Source organism: Balaenoptera musculus, chromosome 2, assembly GCF_009873245.2.
Source record: "Balaenoptera musculus isolate JJ_BM4_2016_0621 chromosome 2, mBalMus1.pri.v3, whole genome shotgun sequence".
In the NCBI taxonomy this organism is placed as follows: Eukaryota; Metazoa; Chordata; class Mammalia; order Artiodactyla; family Balaenopteridae; genus Balaenoptera; species Balaenoptera musculus.
In genome coordinates, this window is record NC_045786.1 from 118,394,802 (window position 1) to 118,415,974 (window position 21,173).

Consider the following 21,173-nt stretch of genomic DNA (forward strand, 5'->3'; position numbering starts at 1 on the left):
TAAGAGACAAAAGTTTTAAGTAAATCAAGAATCACAGAAGACAGGGAGGCAGGGAAGTAATGGAAGGAAGGAGGGAAGGAGAAAGGGAGGGAAGGAATGGGGGTACAGGAAAGAAGAAAGGAGTGAAGGAGGAAAGAATGAAACACTGTATGTAGATACATATAGTTAAACACTGTATTAATAAGAACTTACTGATATTCTCTTAACTGAAAAAGATCATTACCAAGGTGACACACTGACATGAAGATTATGTGACCATAGTATCTGTCTGCTGACTTTTCCCTAATCACTAAGAGCAACAAGAATGTTGCATTTTATTTTTCCCTGTGTTCAAGGGAACAGAGCAGGACTGACATTTATATTGTGAGAACAGACCATGATCTAGGACAGGAAAAAGTAAAAGGACAATTCTCTCACTTCACCAAGGGATAAGATGTGCCACTCAAAGTTGTCTTTAGGAGGAAAAAAAAAAAATGTTTCCTGAACTTTGAAATTCAAAGAAATTTCAAGGAAACTTTTAGCAGAGAAAGTTTATCTTGTGAAGGATTTATACATTGAAGTATTTTTTGTTACTATTTTGGATTATTTTGGTTCTGTCATGTAAGAAAATATTAGTTATGCAAGGAAAAATACTTCATTAGCTCTATAATCTTCATTGGGCCTTATTTTACATTTATTTTATTTATTTTTGTATAAGACTTTTGCAAACAAAATCTAGTAAATAAACTTTTTATAATTAAAGTCAAATTGGGATAATGCATTTGGTTTCTTCACTAAATCAGTTATTAGTTTAGTATCTGCTGTTTATCATGAAAAATCCATTATATTAAATTATCATTATTAAATTTAGGGAAGGACTCAGTTCCTTAAAAAAAATAAATCCAATGCCAACAACCACCTCTACCCACCCTCTGCCCCTTGCAAAAATGCCCTTCACCTTGGGTTGTATCTTGTTGAAATACAGCACCACTTGAAGTTATTTTCTTGAGTTGTTAACAGGAAATTGCAAATGCAGTAATAAAATTTTTAGGTCACCAGGATTTATGTTTTATTTAACTGCTGAACTCTTGCAATTAGAGGAAAGGAATGATTAGTTGTTCTCATTTACAATGTGACATTTACATTAAGGAATAAATGCTCTAGTGGTGCATTAATTTATTTATCATATGATCCTGGATGTGTATAATAATTTGTAAACATTTTCCTATAGCTAAGTACATGATACGACACTTTTATCCAATAACACAAATGCATTTCCATATTCAATCAGTGTCTCTAATTTAATTTTTAAATTAGGTTTAGCAGTGCTGGTGATGAGGCAAGCTTGCTTTAGTAATAGTATTTATCTGAATCCTTCTGAATACTTATGCATTTAAAAAACTCATTTATGTGAAGTGATTTCCAGTTTTATTTTACATTTCTGGTCCATTTCTTCAAGCTATTCGTCTTAATAAAATAGCATTTCTTATGTTGTACCCTCATTTTTGGAGTAGTGCACTAAAGATCATGGCCATACTATGCCAAGCAATATTCGATTATTAAATACGTGATTAAATGAATTGCAGTGAAACCGTATGATGCATTTGTTCACATATATCCAAACATCTGACTTTTTGCTTCATGTAGATCAAGCACCTGGATAACTAAATGTTTAATTTTTAATCATTTTCAACACAAGGTAAATATAATTAAGGACTAATGTAAAACACCTCCCTCGTGTTATTTTGCACTATTAGAGATAAGGTGGAGAAAGATCGGTAATGATGCCATTGGGTGGATTCGTAATTGTTCAAACTCTGGATCTTTATATTGAAAGGAATACTTAAGATTATGTTACTGTTATCTTCAAATACTTCAAGGGTTTCCTTAGTGTTCAATGGGTTAAAACTTAGGGCAGCCTTAGGAAGAAGTTCCTGAGGGAAACAAAATTATTGAATGCCCTACAGTGAATAAAGCACCACAACTGGTACTTTCAGATATACTCTGCTTTGAAACAATTACAAGTTTTTATACTATTGCTTTTTTTCATTTTAAAAGAGGAAACTGAGGAATACTGTCATAGTTATGATTCCAACCCAGGTTCATAAGACTTTAAAGTTCTGCCTTTGCTGATAGTGAAATTCAAGTTAAAATACACGTTTAGACAACTGATGGACAGTCATTATAGAGGAGAAGAAAGTACTATTAGGAACTGGAAGGGGTCATGATTCTCAGTTGTTTAAAAGATATTCCTTAATAACTTCCAGAGTTTTGCCAAAAGATATTCCTTAATAACTTCCAGAGTTTTGCCAAACAAAGAACTGATGTTTCCTGAGTTCTTTCAGAGTTTATTGGCATCTAAGATAATTGTTAGAGGGAGAACCATATTTCTCGGGAATACATGTACGTAAACAGTTAACAGTTGACAAATTTTCTAAGACTGTGGAAGAAGGCCAACATAGCAACAAGTTGGAACTAAGGAATTAATCAGAATTTCTTATAAGATGTTTTATTTCAACATACTGTCATGAAGAAAAGGAAATCTTTATGAGATCACACGGGAAAATTGCTTTATTAGAATCCCAATCTAAAATCTCTTGTTTTAGGCATTGTGCTTGCCAAACAAAATACATGGACCAAAAAAAAAAAAGAAAGAAATAGCACCTTTTTTGGGTGTGTTTACTATAGAATCTATAATGGTTTTCTGAAATCCTCACTTACATTATGAGATATAAAAGCATTGATTTGGAGTGAGATGACCCTGGTGAAACCTCCAGCTTTGCCAGGTACTAGCTCTATCCTGCTTTACTTTGTATAGCATTGTATATGAATATATATTTATCTCATTTGATTCCTGGGAGAATTGATTTGGATAACACATTTTTTTTGTAGCTAGCACATCGTAATTTCTTAAGAAAAGATAGTATAACAAAAGAAAAATGTTATCATTAATAAATTATGTAACCATACATATAAAGAACTTTCTCTGGGGAATTTTAATTAGATGGGATTGTATTAGTTTCTATGCTTTTCATGTTAAAATGAAGACAGAAATACCCTTGATCATCGATCCTTTTTTTTCCTTTTGGTTAGCATAATAATTGGAAGTACTTATAATTTGCTATCCTAATGCACTAATATAAAGCATAATTATAAATTCACGTTTATTCTTGCTGTAGTAGTAAATACTACCTCGTTACTACAGAGAAGGGAAAATAATCAGAGTTTCAAAAACACTGAGGTTTTTTTGGCTTAAACATTTTAGTTCTAAGAACTTATTATACTTATACCAGGAATTTAATATATTATTCAATCACGCATGTGCATAGATACATGGATGTTGGTTATACCATTTTTATAATAACAAAATCCTGGAAATGATAATTTTCAATTGGGACATATTACGACCAGATTATGTTGTATTCACATGATAGGTATTGACTGATAGAATGGATGGTGTTGATGATAGAAGGTAGAAATTGAATAATCTCCATGATATATTAAATGAAAGGAATAGGACAAAACAGCATACAAGATTCTTATGTATGTATAAAAATCTACACATATGCACACACACTTATATATGCATGAAATATTTCTGAGAGTATGTTCTGAAATGTGAAATTGGTTCTTTCTGAGGGGGATATATCTTGCTTTAAAGGGTGATTTACTTTTACTTTTGGATTTCTTATATTTTTACCATGTATATATAAATGTAAAATTTAGTTTAAAATATTCATGGAAGGAAATAAATGAAAAGGCAGACAATAGCTATCTCAGATGTTTGGCATATGATTGATTTCTATCTGTGTGGGGGGGTTGTGTCTGATTTATTCTATAATTTTATAATAACATCTTTCATGATAAATATAAATTATAAAGATAGGATTGGTTGACAGATTCATAAAAATAAAATAAATAAAGTGTAATGTACTTTTATTCATATTTACCATTTATCTGTGTATTGATTTTTAGCATTTCGGAATAAATTCTGTATTAACTTAGCAATAGTTTAACTTTCTTTTTGAATAAAGTCCTAATTATTGGGTATGTCAGGACAATGTAATCACCCTCTTAAATTCTGGCTTTATAAGACCATTCATACATCTTTACAAATGGAGATAGCAGTAACAATAAACGAAACCCAAGTCATCCCTGTGTCATCTTCTGTCTGTTTTTTATTCTTACCCTTTGGAATTGTATCACTCCTCATGTTTACCTCTGCAGATAAAATAAGTCATAGCCAAAGTAAAATCAAAATGCTTTTGTTCATTTCAAGAACATTTTTTAAAACAGCCTGTTTCTACATTAAAAATGACAGTGATTGAATATCAGTTGGTACTATTATATACATCTTAGGGGAAAGAAAGTTAAATATTGTGTCTGATAGAGCTAGGTCGATTATTATTTAAATTGACATGGAACCCTCAGAAAGGTAGAAATCAGCAATCTGCTGACTTGAAGTTAAAATATAAATGGCACATCTGTATTTTTTCCCTAGACATATGGGTTGACATAAATGGATTTTCCCTATTTAAGAAAAAACAGGCAACATGACAAAACTATTAGCTCCATGAGGGCAAAACTAATGAGATTCATTCACTGCTGTATCCCCATCGTCAGGTATCTGGTACTCAGTAGGTGATGATTAGTATTTGTTGACATACGCAATTTGTTTAACATTAGCCTACAAGTTGAATTAATTGAAATACAAAGAAAATTGAACTATGATGCATCTTTTGATTGTTTAAACTGTTTTCAATTATGAGATAAGAAAACTTCCAAAAATGAAAAGCAGACTGCTGACATATCTACTGGAATCAGAGCATATTGTACATTCCACTGGAAAGCCTTATTATGCAAATCTATTTAAATTCTGTTTAGTAATATTCCTGATAGAGTTTGAAATCGATCACACAGTTAACAGGAACTATATTTTTCAAAGATACTTCATAAGCATATTTTGATATACTTTTTTTGTGCTTGTCTCCTTTGAAGAGTCCCTGTAACCATTCTGCCAGGTGTTGGGAAGATATGTAGTCGCTGAGCACCTTACTTCTGTCACCATCCTCAGAATCAACTTTGGAGATGCTTTCACCCTGTCCGTCTTCTGCAGCAGCCAGGCCGAGTGCTGACTCCTTCTCAGCAGTGAGGAACTCTTCAGACTCCAGAAGTAAGTTGCTTGCATTCAGTTTCATCATTGGCCAGTGGGTTTGAAAATGCTTAGGGGAGGCTAAATAGAAATCTTGCAAATTAATATACAAATTAAAAACCAGCATTATTCGTCACTGATTATTTCGTTTATTTTTTGAGTCCTGTCTTTCTGGAAATACAAAGTCTACCACACTGTATGTCGCTAACCTATATATTTATGGAATCTGCAGATTTTTTTTGAGATTATTTTACCTGTGTTATCATGACTCATATTTGCAGCCTTGAGGCGTACACAAGGGAGAGATTAAAATAATAATGTCTGCACATGAATAAACAGATTCAGAATGACCAAGTATTTTATCAAAGTTGCTTGGCTAATGAGTTACGAAGATGGAATAAAATCCCTGGTTTTTTGATTCTTAAAAATCAAGTACTCTTTCCAGGCCTGTGATCTCTAGCGCTACATGGAGGGTAAGGGACTGGTGCTAGAAATAGCACTTTTCCTGATTGGTTGATTTACTGAATGATATGTTCTCTGTGTCATTGAAGGAGAGTGATGGCAGCCTATAAATATGCATATGGAAAAACTAAGGAAAAGGGAAATCACATGTATGATAATAAAATGAAAAAGAGGGACATATTACAAATTATATAACATAATGTATTGTGTACTACCCAAAACCAAATTCCCAGCTACATGTTTATCTTTTGGCTTTCTAATTACTGGATAAATCAGGTAAACACATCAATTACATGATTATATTCTCAGGATTTAAAAAATAAAGACAATTTGGAAAAGTTTACACTTTCCTGGTCCATGTATAAGATTCTATCATTTTGCCATTTTTCTAGTTTATTTGGTTTAAATTTGACATGTTTATTTTTTTCCTTCTTCTCCCAAACACTTGGTATAAGCATCCCTTGCTGCTGTTAAGGGTATATTTGTATCACAAAGTGACCACACAGAAAATGATTATGCGTGCATTTGTATAGGGAACAGAAGTTTGATATAGCCTAGATTGTCTCTCAGTAATTCGGTGCTTAGCAATTGAAATTTCCTTGAAGGGAATGGGTAGGAGATACTTAATAAGCTTAGTTTTATTTTGCAATATATTACAGCTTAAAATGCCAGCAACAGACAGGTCTGTGTCCTTAAGGGAACATAGAGACTGTTGTTAAGAATTTATTTATGAATCAGGGTGCTACGCTGTATAAGATTTAAAACAGGCAGCTGGTATATCATTGCTAGTGTACTCAAAGTAATATAGAAGAACTACTTTTAAGACATAAACAAAAGGATGTATTAGGTTATATTGAGGTTAATTCATTATAACTATAACTGTAGCATAAAATGATGAGTCTGAGTATGCAGAAGATAGGTTACAAATCATTATTTTAGTGTAGGTTTTTTCTATGTATATTTTATTACTTTGTGTTCCTTTTGTACATGATTTATTCATTTCTCTTAGGAATTGCTTTCATGGCTTTTTTCCTTGAGCTTTTTATTAAATAAAACAACTTGAGGAAGACATTCTAAATTTTCCACCTTTTACTTTTCTTAAAGAAATTGAGGATCATCTCTGAGCCTGAGGTGATTTCACACATTATGAAGATGTGGAATGTATTGGGTTTATTTCTTAAAGGCAAGGTCACAAGAAATCCCAGAGAGTTTATCTGCCCAAACAATTAATTAGATAATTAATGATTTTTTGTTTTCCACAGATAAGGGAAACATTATTTATTTTCTTTTTCTAAATAAACATCTGACTTTATGAAAGCTGTTAGCCAAGGAGATATATTTACTGACATAGATTCCCTAGTGTAAATCACAAGACTTAGTGAATTCAACTACATTTTCATTTACTAATGGCTATAATCAAGGCCAGAGGATTTACTTAATTAACCTGGCAATAGAAGACTAAACAGAAATAATTTATATATTGGAAAGGACTCTTCTGAGTTAATGCTTAATTGAATTTTTTTAAATTATCAGTCCATTAGTCTGTAAAAGTAGAGCCTCCTTTTCCCTTTTAATTTTTTTGTTTGGAGTAACATTAGGCTGAAAGTCTTGCATGGAATTAATCACGTTTAAAAGAGAGAAAGTAAATACATTCCTAATTAGGTTCCTCAAATTTCAGATAGCTCATTGAAAATTCGTAGCACATCCATTAAAATCCCTTTAAAAAACTAAATGGGATACTGGGAACTTTCTTAGTGGAAGCAATGAATGGAGAAGTAGTAAAATAATGTGGGAATGGAATGCCTGTTTGTTATTAGTACAGGACAGTTGAGATGGTGGTGCCTGCTATGATGGTTATTTTTCTCATTGTGGCATCTTCAATTAGTCTTGGCCAGTAAGTAGTACATCTGTCTGTTTCTGCTGTTCTTGTTTAGCTAAAGCACAGATAAATTTAAAGAAAAAACAGTAATATCTGAATAGGAAATGTGCATGCCTGTGTAAATATATAGGTATGTATATATTTATCTAAAGATTGTTTACTATGGACATAACAGCAATGATAATAACTCTATAAGGCTAGTGTGCCTTCTAAATATTAAGATATCCTTAATGACATTAAATATATAATATTTAAAACACTTTTTATTTTTCTGAAAAAAATTCCCCTACACTTAAGACTTGTAAATTATCAACTCTGGTAACATTTATTGACAGTGGCTTAGCCCCTCATCATAATAATGACCAACTTATAATCATTTGACACTTTCTAGTACTTTTTAATAAACATTAATTTATTTGATTATTATATTATTTCTATGAGGTAGCTTTAAAAATTTGAATATGCTCTCAACCAGTTTTTTTTATGCTTAATATCTTTAGGTATATATATATATATATATATATATATATATATATATATATATATATACTTGAAATCATTCCAGATTCTTGACCCACAAAAACATAGAGAATTAGTGTTCTTGATAGGACAAAGTAATATGCTAAAGTGGTTACATGAATTAGGTTCAATAATCCTGACAGGTAGAGCAGAGAGTAAACATGTTATATCATGCAGTGCTCATTTTAAAAGAAGGGAGAATAAAAAATTTCTCAAAGAAAGCAAACTTGCTAATGACTCTCACTTATGGACTTAGTGCCAGCTAATTCCAAATTGATATACCTAATCACCTAAGTGCCTTAATCTAACATGTTGCAAACTAAGCTCTTGGCCATCTCTACAAATACACTCTTTTGATGGATTTGAGCTCAGTAAATGACATCATCATGTACTAGAAAAAATAAGAATCCTCTTTTCACCCCTCTCCTTCATTCCACAATTTGATCACCTAATCTGGTCATGTTTCCCTACCAAAATTTTTTCTTGAATTCATCCACTTGTCTTCATTTGGGACCATCAGTACCCTGGTCCCAACTACCATAATTTCTCCCCTGGACTACTCCAGAGGCCTCCTGAATTATCTGCTCACACCCACTGATGCATCTATTCTGTCTGCTCTCCATAGAGAGCTTTAAAAAATACAAAATTGAGATGACACACCTCTCTAAAGACCATTCCCCTTAGAACATTCACCAAGTTTCTTTTCCTGGCTTACCACACTCCCATGGGTTAGCACTTTTTTAAATGCCTCCAACTCATCCCTCCAACTCATCTTTCCCTGCATTCTAGATGCAGAGGTCTTTCAGTTCCTCTTTCCTGTCATGTGACCTCCAGTGAGGTCTTTGCACATGGTTGCTTCTCCCTAAGCAGATCACCACTCCCATCTCCTTTTTGCCTAGTATATCAACACAGTAGTTGCTTCTTGAAGGAAGCTTTTCTTGCTCCGCCTGATGAGATCATCCTTTTATTATTGGGTTGGCCAAAAAGTTCATTTAGGTTTTTCTGTAACATCTTATGGAAAAACCCAAATGAACTTTTTGGCCAACCCAACTATATGGTCTCATAGCACCATATAACTGTAATTCATTAACATGTTATGTCTCTTTGTACAGTTGTCTGACTAATACCAACTTCCCTTCCAGATGGAAAGCACTATAAGGTCACAATCCACGTCCGTTTTGCTCAACATTGTGACCCCTTTTTTTTCCTTTAGGCACTGTGAACACAGGCATAGAGTTCCCCCCCCCCAATTCCCCACTGCCCCGTGTGTGTGTGTGTGTGTGTGTGTGTGTGTGTGTGTGTTTTAAGAGAGAAAAATCCCTGAGGTCTGAAAAAAAAAAATCACTGGAGTATCAGGGAGAGAAAATTATAACAGACAGGAACTGTTACTGGAAAATTAGTACTTAAATTTTGCCTTTCTGCCAACTTGGGTTTTTTGTTATTGTTATTTTGTTGTTTGCCTTTCTTTAGTGACTTATTGAGACAATTTTCCTTACAACTGTCATGACATTTATTATAAAGTTCCTGAAACTCTGATTCACCTGACAAGAGCCAGACCTCTTTATTTCTAGAACTAATAGCATTGCAAGTAGTGGCATAAACTTATTTTACTTCTATACTAATAATGGTGAATGTTAAATATGAATGTTCAAATGTTTAAATATGAGTGTGAAATCCAAGGCATTGGTTGGTAAAATACAGGAAGCTTCTCTCTATCATGTAAAACATGAGCATTCTTTTGCTTTTATTTTAGAAAAGAAAGATTCCAAGGACATCAACTGGAACAAATTTTTTAAGTATCAACTATTAGATCTCTTCATTTGTTTTTGCATTTTTTTGGTCAGAGATTGACCCCAGTTTACTGCACGCTCACCATTCACAGCAGGTGTCTGAATTTTCAGTGCCCTTATCCTGCCACCCTCTCCCCTTCTTAGTCTCAGCATCATTCTTCAGGGTCTTGTTTTTTAATAAGTGATGGATCAAGACCCTGTCCTTGCTGTTATGAAGCAGGTACAAATGAATCCGACTGAAATTTTTGTCTAAAAATAATTATAAATCAGTAGGAGAGGTAAGAGTATTACAGTGCAGAAAGAACTAGCAAAAGATAAATAGTGATGAAAAGCTACACATAGTCATGTTCAGTGTAAAAAGAGCTTACTTGCACCTGAGATTATGCCAATGTAATTCTTACCAGAAGTAGATTTTGTCTGGGCTTCAGAGATAGGTTTCAACCTTGGACTATTGTTAATGTGCTGATGTGTTTTCTCATTTAGGTAAAAATTCCAGGAGCTAGAGAGATAATGCAAGTTCTCCCCAAAGCCCTTAAGTACTGTCACCAAAATTTAAAATGTCTTAGCTGGCAATATTTCATTTAGAAAAGCCTCTGCACTCTCTGCCTACTGTTAGTGTTGGCCCTGTGAGTTGCTAACACTACAGCTCTTACTGTGAGGAGTCCTGGGAAGAGGTCTGAATAAATGCTTTGCTTTAGGAGATAATGATTACTTTACATTTAGGACCAGAAGAAATTGATGTCATGTGGAGAGTACTCCTGGCAACTGACATTAGATGCACGGCAACAATCTTAATTGCAAAGCATTGGCTATGGAACCCATTGGAAAAAATCCAATTTGTATGGACCCAACCTTACCCAGTTTATTGTGATGGGCACCCTGTCCCACTGACTATGCAGTTCACCTCCCTTATATCACTGTGCTCTGCACTAGGAGTATTTTAACATATGTCAGATTTGGAATTCTCTGGGTAAACCGAGGCATCTCTCCATCAATCTTCAACAGTGTGTGGGAGACTTTACAGAAAAGGAAAAAATTGGCAGTACAAAGACTTCTTTTAGCAAAAAATTCATGATTTACCGTGGGAAGAAACTCACAGACTGTGAGAAAATGTGTATGCTATATTGGTCATAAACACTAACGTAATATTGCTAATGACATAATATGAAGGGAGGAAATAGTGAAATGTATACTTAGAACTACATGGAAAGATGTGTAAAAATCAGGGACTTCAGAGACATATCATTACCAGCTGAAAACATTAATACTATAAGAAAACCTAGAGACTTGATTTTGAAAACTGCTGACTTAGATAATACACTTAACTTAGATGATATGGTTTTGACACAAAAGTATTTGATACCTAGAATGTTTAAGAGCATCAGTGGTGCTAAAGATATTTTTATCACCTAGTGGGGATAAATAAAGCACACCATTGGGTATGCAGACAAGCAGGAGGTGATGTTTAGGATAACCTCTTCCATCACCCCTGGTTACATATATAAAGCTGGACGAATGATGACTGTGACCTTGCAGGATGGTAGCTTGATCTCATTTGTTTAATTAATTAATGGAATGTTAAAGGTATAACTTACTTGACATAAAACACATTTTCTGTGTATTTATATGGTAAAAGATCAGACACATAAGATTTGGCAACTGAGGCACATAAGATTTGGCAACTGAGGCGAAAGCTCTGTTGCTGGGGTAAAAGCAACTTTTGTTTTAAGGCGTCTATTCTTCTCAGTATCGGGCAATTCTAAATCCATAATAAGAATCTGGCTTTCTTTTTGATCACTTGCATGCAAATATGGATTACTATGCTAAATCCTGAAGCCTTAACATACTGTTTAATATCTAGAAAACAAATTACCTTTTAATACCTGCTTACTTTTTTATGTCTTGAAGATAGAGTTCTGTTACAGGCAAATGAGTGCCTTTTAGATTATTTCAATACCTACTACAATAATGATTCTAACACGGAAATAATCCACAATTGAAAACATGCATTCATTATTTTTAAAGAGACAGAAAGATACACTTTTCTATAATAAGAATTCTCTACTCAAAGGAGAAGACTGAAAAGGAAATTCTGACAAAACATTTTATATGTAATTTAATAAAATGTTTTCATTTTATCAGGGTTATATTTTGAAGCACTTTTCAATATTTCTTATATGCGTCTTGAAATGAAATGGTAGAATCTCAAAATTTTAGATCAGGTTTAATTAAAGAATGACTCTATATTTAACAATTACAGTGATAATGAGTGGACCTATGTCATTCATGGATTTTATTGATGCAGTTATATGTAAATATCCTCAGTCTGGAAACTGGTATCCAGGAATGAGTGACATAATAGTGAGCCTGGCAGACATCCAACATCTGAATCACTTCTTGGATTTGTCCTCTATTCATCGTAACATACAAGTAACTTTTATTAAAGGTATAGAGAGATTCTTTAAACCTCGTCAGCAATGCTCTGCTACATTTTATTGGTAGTTTCACGGTGGTATTCCTGATTTCTAATACTTGGGGACAAAATCCATATATATGACTCCTCATGCAGTTGTGCAAGGGTATTTATGAAAAGAGATCTATACTGTTCCGTTATGAAAAGTAATGATAAATAAGGAAGATATTTAAGAAAATGTCAAGTAAGAATCTAGCAGTCATTAAGTCTAACTTATCCTTACCCAGTCTTGTTAGTATCCTTATCATTATTTTTGCCACATGATACCCATGTGACAGGTAGTATTTTGTTCTCATGTATTTCAAACCTCAGAAATTATCAAGTCTGTGTTCTAGACTCAGGCAGGTGTTTTTCTCAAATAGGTTTTTTTATGCTTTTGTTTCACAGGATATTTCTTGAGTCACCTTCAGAAATAAGTCTAGATATTAAGAAAACAGTAACTCTAGTCTATAAGATATACTACTATATGAGAAACTCTAATTTAACCTACTCCAAATAAACCAAAAGACCACTTATTTATACATTTTGCAATGCACTTTTGTGCAAGATACTCATATGAGAAGTAGCAAATATCAGGGATTTACTTTAAAAATACACAGATCAAATACATTAAAAATAGTAAGAATGGCAATTCCAAGGCACCAGAAGTCTTTATGAGGAATTGTTAGTTATAAAGATTTATATCTTATTTCTCTTTTTCGTATTAGGTGTGTTTTGATATGCTGCAATTCCTTGCAAATTAGTAATCTTTGCTTAGGACGTATAGGAATTTTCACTTCACTAGAATGTAAATTAACCAGCATTTCATAATCATTCTGAATAAACAGAAGTTTACTAAAAAATTGAAAATAAGAATAAACCTCATAATGTTTGATTAAATTTATACAAATTATCTTGTATCACAAAAACAACTATGTAATTTAATAATTTAAGTGATTCAAAAATTGTAAATTCCAGAGCATATAAAAGGATCTCATGCAAGTAAAACATAAAAACAGTATAAGCATACAACTAAAAAAGTAGATATTCCATGTTCATGGAGGGGAGGACTCAATATTGTCAGGATGCCATTACTTGCCAACTTGATCTATAGATTCAATGCAATCCCAATCAAAATCCCAACAAGTTATTTTGTGGGTATTCATAAACTGATTCTAACATTTATGTGGAGAGGCAAAAGACGTAGAATAACCAACACAATATTGAAGAAGAGCAAAGTTGGAGGACTGATGATACCCAATTTCAAGTTTTACTGTAAAGCTTCAGTGATCAAGAAAGTGTAGTATTAGTGAAAGAATAGGCAAATAGGTCAATGGACAGGCAAACAGAATAGAGAGCCCAGAAATAGACACCCATAAGTATAGTCAACTGATCTTTGACAAAGGAGCAAAGGCAATACAATGGAGCAGACAGCCTCTGCAACAAATGGTGATGGAACAACTGGACATACACAAGCAAAAAAATGAATCTAGACACAGACCTTACAACCTTCACAAAAGTTAACTCAAAATGGATCAGAGACCTAAATGTAATATACAATACTATAAATCCTAGAAGATAATATAGGAGAAAACCTAGATAACATTAGGTATGGCGATGCCTTTTTATATACAACATCTAAGAAACAATCCACAAATGAAATAATTGATAAGCTGGGCTTCTTTAAAAAAAAAAAAAAAAAAAAAAAACTTCTGCTCTTTGAAAGACAAAGTCAAGAGAATGAGAGCACCAGCTACAGACTGGGAGAAAATATTTTCAAAAGATACATCTGATAAAGGACTGTTGTCCAAAATACACAATGAACTCTTAAAACTCAACAATGAAAACACAACATGTTTAGGAAATGAGCCAAAGACCTTAACAGGTACCTCACCAAAGGAGATATACAGATGGTGAAAAAATGTTCTACATCATACGTCATAAGGAAAATGCAAATTAAAACAACAGTGAGTTGCTACTTCACACCTATTAGAAAGCCCAAAATCTGGAACAGTGACAACACCAAAGCTGGCAAGGATGTGGAGCGTCAGGAACTCTCATTCACTGCTAGTGGGAATGCAAGATGGTACAGCCACTTTGGAAGACAGTTTGCCTGTTCCTTACAAAACTAAACATACTCTTACCATATGATCCAGCAGTCATGCTCCTTTTCTATTTACCCAAAAGAGTTAAAAACTTATGTCCACACAAAAAAACTGCACATGGATGTGTATAGTAGTTTTATTCATAATTGACGGATGCCTATTACTAAAGAAAGAAGCCAATCTGAAAAGGCTACATACTGCATAATTCCAACTATATGATATTCTGGAAACAAAACTATGAAAACAGTAAAAAAGATCAGTGGTTGCTATGTGTTTGGGGGTAGGAGGTGCATAGACAGAGCACAGAGGATTTTTAGGGCGGTGAAAAGACTCTGTCTGATGCCATAATGATGGATACATGTCATTATACATCTGTCCAAACCCAGAGAATGTAAAACACCAAGAGTGAACGGTAATGTAGACTATGGATTCGGAGTGATTATGCTGTGTCAGTTTTATGTTAATCAATTGTAGCAAATGTCCCACTCTAGTTGAGGATATTAGTAATAGGAGAGTCTATACATGTGTGGAGGCAGGGAATAGTAAGTATATGAAAAATCTCTATCTTTTCCTCAGTTTTGCTGTGAACCTTAAACTGTTCTTAAAAAGTAACGTCTTAATAAAAAAAAAAAAAACCCAGTATAAACATTTCAGTAGTTTCACTGTTGAACTTTCTTCCATGTTTCAGGTTTTAAATAAATTCCTTAGATATTATGAAATAGTACTGTGTCTATTACTTTGGAATTGCCATATTTGATATGGGTTGCCTTCTCATTCTTATATTAACTTGAAATTATTTGATATATTAGTAAGATTGAAAATCTGTGCAAGAGTTTATTGGCCTTTCAGATTTTCTTTTTGGTGAAACCCTTTGCTAATCCTTATATTAGGGTGTGTTTTCTTAACAGATTGTAGTAGTTTTTAAAAATATATTTTGCATTATAGTCTTTCATGGATTTTTTGGGTCACACACATATTGCCCATAATCTATGGCTAGTGTTTTCACTTTCATAATGTTACACTGTATTCATTAAGGACTAATATTCTAGGTTCAGGGGTTGAGGCGGGAATAAGATTTTTCCTTCCTAAATCAGACACAGCCTCACAAGGTATGAGTCATAAACAGGCATGCTTCAATGACTGCATCTGAACCTTGACACTCAGAAGGGCTTAAGAAGAAGATATATAGCTAATATTTATTACCATTCAGGAGTGGTTTGCATACACTAAAGTCAAAGGAGAGTGAGAGTTGTGAAATTGTTCTGCAGCTTTCAGATGCCCAAGGAAACTTGATCCTTTCCCATCCTCAGGGGAAATAGCACTTCCATCAGAGGATCTAACAGTAAAATAGTGGTGAACTGGATGAGATTATGTTGCCTCAGACTGTACTGCAGAGATGGTCATTAAGCATCCTCCTTTATGGTATCAGCTGAGAATATTCCTGGATCTTATTTAGTGTAGGTTTATGAGAATTCTGGGGCTTACCTACACTAGTAACCCAGAGGTAGTTTTTAAATATAAATGCTACTGACACATTTAACATTTCACATACAGTATGCATGCCTTAATTCAACATACTTTAATGTCATCAAGTTTCATCAGCTTTTTAAAATATTTACTTGTTTCAGTCTTTAATTTTAACGGACAGTGCAGTGACCAAAGGCAGTAAATCATTTTTACGAAGAGAGAGATGCACAAAGGACCCAAGCTCTAGAAAAGGGATTATCTCAGAAACTCCTTACCCAGATAAAATGTTTTCATTTTAATGTGGTAAAATTATCAATTGTTTCTTTTGGTTTGATATATGTATGTGTGCTTTGTGGGTTTTTTTTTTTTGCATTGTTTAAGCTATTGTTCTCTGCTATTGAAGAAATAAAGATATTTTTCTATGTATTCTTTTAATATTTTAAAAGTATCTTTACATTTTTTTAGATAGTGTGGAAATTATATTATATTTGGAGTTCTATTTTATTTTTTCCATGCTGGTAACCAACTGTCCTGATATTGTTTTTTATTGAATAATTTATCCTTTCTCTATTGAATTGAAACTCTAACTCTGCCATTCACAGAGCTTTCATATATGCATAGATGTATTTCTTGATTTTCTATTTTATTTTATTCTATTCATCATCCTTGCACAAATACCATGCTGTAATCTAATTATTCTACTTATGTCTTGATAGATTGTAGGATGAATGAATCCACTCCTTTCATTCCTCCTTCACACTTGCCTTGGCCAGTGTTGGCTCTTTATTCTTCATTCTTCTGTTTCAATTTTGGACATAGAGAAGTTTGATGAAAAATCATGTAAATTTTACTGGAGTCACATTTACTCTAATAATTTTTATTTTAGTTTGGGAAGAAATATTTTTTTCAATTTTTTAATATAAATATATCTATCAATCATCTTTTACAGGTCCTATAATAAGGTTTTATACATTTCTCCTTATATGTCTTGCATTTCTCTTTTATTTCTTTACAAGATTTTGTGCTTTTGCGAATGGACTTTTAAAACGTTACATTTTCAGCTGATTCTGTCTGTATAGTAATGTTCCTTTTTAATCATTATATTTTCTAAGCAGCTTTGCTGAATTCTTACTGGCTTTAGTAGTTTGTAGTTCTTGAAATTATGCAATTTTATTGATAATATCTATAAAATAGCATTATTAAAATTTCCCTTATATTTCCATTATCTAATTGAACAGGTTAGGATCTCTTATAACGGTGAATGCAAATGGTGATCATGGTCGTTCTTATATTTTCTCTCCTTTAAGAGTACTGTTTTTCATGTTTTGTCATAGTGTATGATGTTTGCACTAAGTAAGTACGAATTTAGGGTACATGCACTTTTACAAACTAGGAAAGCACAATTTTCCTTTTCATCATTTTCTTGATAATGAACGTTATGGAGTTTCTATTGTGATAGTCAGTTTTAGATTTTAATGGATCATGATAATGGAGCTCATCAAACCTTAAGTAGGCTTCTAATTTTTTTCCTAATTTACATTGTACTCAACACTAAAATGCCATTAAGAAATTTCATGGGTTCCTTTTTTGGGGGAGAATAGAATCATGTTTGAATCCCTCAAGATTTGTTAATATTTGTTTTATTAGCATTTTCTCCAGCCCCAGAATCATGACCTTTTCTCTGCACTCTCCCAGAAAGCTTGATTTGGGCATATTTAAATATAAAATCGTTATATTAGCTGGAAATAGTGTGATCAATCTGATTCTTAGTCAGAATCTAGAAATCAGTAGGAAATACATTTTAAAATAGATAGAAAGTAAGCAGATATTCACATAATTAAATAGAATTTTAAAAGAGCATGGCTTTCTTCATTTAAAATTGAAGGATTAGGGACCAAGAGAAGATTTTTAATATATCTGAGCTTCACAGACAATTAATGGAAGAAACTGGCTTAACTTCTTCTCAGGTATAACTTAAATACTTAAAGTTCATTTGGGGCTGTTTTACTCTTTTACGGATAAATCTCTTTTTTTTCCATCTTCCAGTTTATTTCTTGGATTATCATTGGCCTCTAGACTGCTGTTTACTCCCATTGACTGGTGGTTGTTGTTATGGTTATTTTCATCATGGTTTAATATTTTACTGAAAAATGTGTTCTTATTTTATTGCAACATTTAATACAGAAAGGTTCATAAAACATATGTACATTTTAATGAATAACTACAGTGTGCATAACAGTGAGACTATCACTCAGTTCAAGAAATAGAACATTGCCATTGTCCTTCTCTGCTTCTATCCGAAATGTTATTCTTCTTTACTAAGCTGACAACTGTATCATGATCTAAGCTATATAATAACTTCTTTGTTTTTTTTTTTTTTTAGTTTTACTTCCTATGTGTGCTTCCATAACATATACAGATAGTTTTGTCAGATTTTGAACTATGTAGAGATGGATTAATACTGCACTTGCCATTTGTATCTTGTGTCTTTTGCTCTACATTATGCTTTTTGAGATATATTTCAGTTGTTGTATATAGATCTTCATTGTTGTAGAAGTGATCTGTTGTATTAATACATTAAAATTTATTTATTTCTTCTTTTTTTGATTTTAAGACTACTGCAGATAAAGTACCTTGTTACACACATGCACTGATTTCTACCTAAATATCCTGTATATATTTTATTAGATTTATACTCACTTATTAATTCCAGGAGTTTTTTTGTCAGTTCTCTGGGACTTTTCATGTAAACAATTAAGTTTCTGTGAACAAAGCAGTTTTATTTTTACTTCTCAATCTTCATAACTTTTATTTCCTGTTTATGTCTTATTGCACTAGCTAGGACTTCCAGTATCCTGCTGTACAGGAATGGTGAAAGGAAACATCCTTGCCTTGTTCCCAGTCTTGGAGGGAAAGCATCCAGTTTCACACCATTAAGTAAGACATTAGCTGTAGGCATTTTGTAGAAGTTCATTACCAAGTTGAGGAAGTTCTCCTTTATTCTTAGTTAGCTGAGAATTTTTCTCATGAAAAGGTGTAGGATTTTGCCAAATGCTTTTTCTGCATCAATTTGATGTACGCTTTTTTTTTTTTATTAGCTTGTTCGCGTGATGGAACACTGATTTTTAATTTTTGAATTAGCCTTGCATGACAAGAATAATGGTCATTTGTTAATTATGCATAATCTTTATCATTGGATTCAATTTGCTAATCTTTTAAAGGATTCTTACATTTTCATTAAGGAGAAATTTTGGTCTGTAGTTTTCCATTCTTGTGGTGTCTTTATCTGGTTTTGGTATTAGGGTCATGGTGGCCACGTGGAATGAGTTAAGGAATGTTACCTCTGCTTCTGTTTTCTGGAAGAGTTTGTATAGAATCAGTACCATTTCCCCTTAAGTGTTTGGTAGAATTCACCATTGAGACAGACTGGGCCAGGTGCTTTCTTTTTCAGAAAATTGTTAATTGTTCATTCAGTGTCATTAAGAAATAGAGACTTATTCTGATTATCTACTTCTACTGATGTGAGTTTTGGTAGTTAGTATCTTTCAAGGAATTGGTTCATTGCATGTAAATTATCAAATTTGTGGATGTAGAGTTGTTCATAATATTCTCTTATTATCCTTTTTAATGTTTGTTAAATCAGACATCAGTAGTGATAGCCTTATTTCTGATATCAGTAATTTGTATCTTCTCTCTTTTTTTTCTTGGTTACCCTGGTTGAAGTTTATCAATTTTATTGATTTCTTCATAAAACCAGATCTAGGTTATATTGATTTGCTCTTTTGTTTTCCTGCTTTCCATTTAATTGCTTTTTCCTCGAATTTTTATTATTTATTTTCTTCTGTTTACTTTAGTTTAATATGACTCATCTTTCTCTAGGCTCCTAAGATGAAAGCTTAGATTATTGATTTTATATCTTTTTTCCTAATATATGTGTTCCATGCTATAAATTTCCCAATAAGCAGTGCTTTTCCTATATCCAAGTTTTCAATAATTTGTATTTTTATTTTCATTTAGTTCAAAATATTTCTAAATTCTCTTGAAACTTCTTTGACCTATGAGTTATTTAGAAGTATGTTGCTTCATCTCTAAATATTTTTATATTTTTCAGTTTTCTGTTACTGATTTAATAACATTTATTTTCATTGTGACTTGATAACATATTCTGTACGTTTTCTGTCCTCTTACATTTGTTAAGGTATGTTTTATGCCCAGAATGTGGTCTGTCTTGGTGATTGTTCCATATGAGCTTGAGAAGAATGTGTATTCTGCTGTTGGATGAAGTACTCTATAAATGTCAATTATTTCAAGTTGATTGATAGTGCTATTCAAACTATGTCCTTACTAATTATTTGCCTGCAGGATCTATCAATTACTAAAAAAGAAGCATTAACCTCTCCAACTATAATAGTGGAATTGTCTGTTTCTCCTTGCAATTCTGTCAGTTTTGCCTCATATCTTTTGATTCTCTGTTGTTAGGTGGATACATTTTACGGATTGTTATGTCTTCTTGAACAACTTACCCTTTTGTCATTAAGTAATGCCCTTCCTTGTCCCTAGAAATCTGTTCTGAAGTCAGCTTTGTCTGAAATTAATATAACTATGTCAGCTTTTTTTGGATTAGTGTTAATATGATCTCTCTCCATCCCTTTACTTTTAATGTGTGTCTATATATTTAAAGTTTCTTGTAGAAAACATACAGTTAAGTTTTTTTTTTATAACTGAATCTGACAATCTCTGTCTTTTACTTGGACCATTCATGTTTAAAATGATTATTGCGTTCGTTGGATTAATTTCTACCATATTTTAAGTTTTTTACTTATTGCACTTGTTCTTTTTACTTTCTTAACCACTCCTATTTTTCTGCCCTCTCAAAGATTTTAATTGAGCATTTTATATGATTCCACTTTCTCCCCTGTATTAATTATACTAGTTTTAAAGATGTTTTTAGTGGCTGCTCTAGCATTTGCAGTATACATTTACCTTTAAGTCCACTTTTAAATAACACTGCACTAGTTCACAAGTATATACATAACTGAAACCATTCCCAATTTCTCCCTCCCATCCCTTATAATGTTGTTACCATTCATTTCACTTAACCATATGTTATATTCATGTAAAACATTATTAATATTATTATATTGAACAAATAGTTATCTTTTAAATCAGCTAAGCATAAGAAAAATATTTCACCTTCATTTTTTTCCTTCTCTGATGCTCTTCTTTATGTTGATCTAAGTTTCTGACTTATATCACTTTCTTTCTCCCTGAAGAACTTCTTTTAAAATTTCTTGCAGGGCACATCTGCTTCTCATGAATTTCCTCACTTTTTATTTTGTCTGAGAAAATATTTTTTTCTCCTTTACTT

General features: G+C 32.6%; 1 protein-coding gene across 2 annotated transcripts in view; it reads left to right on the forward strand.

Moving 5' to 3' along the window:
- The window catches only part of LRFN5 (leucine rich repeat and fibronectin type III domain containing 5), a 253,901-nt gene that overhangs the window by 113,704 nt on the left and 119,024 nt on the right, over positions 1-21,173 (forward strand). For both annotated transcript variants that reach the window (XM_036841269.1, XM_036841270.1), the window contains exon 2: positions 4,978-5,152. The gene's annotated coding sequence lies outside the window, so the exon portion shown is untranslated. The remainder of the gene's footprint in view (positions 1-4,977; positions 5,153-21,173) is intronic.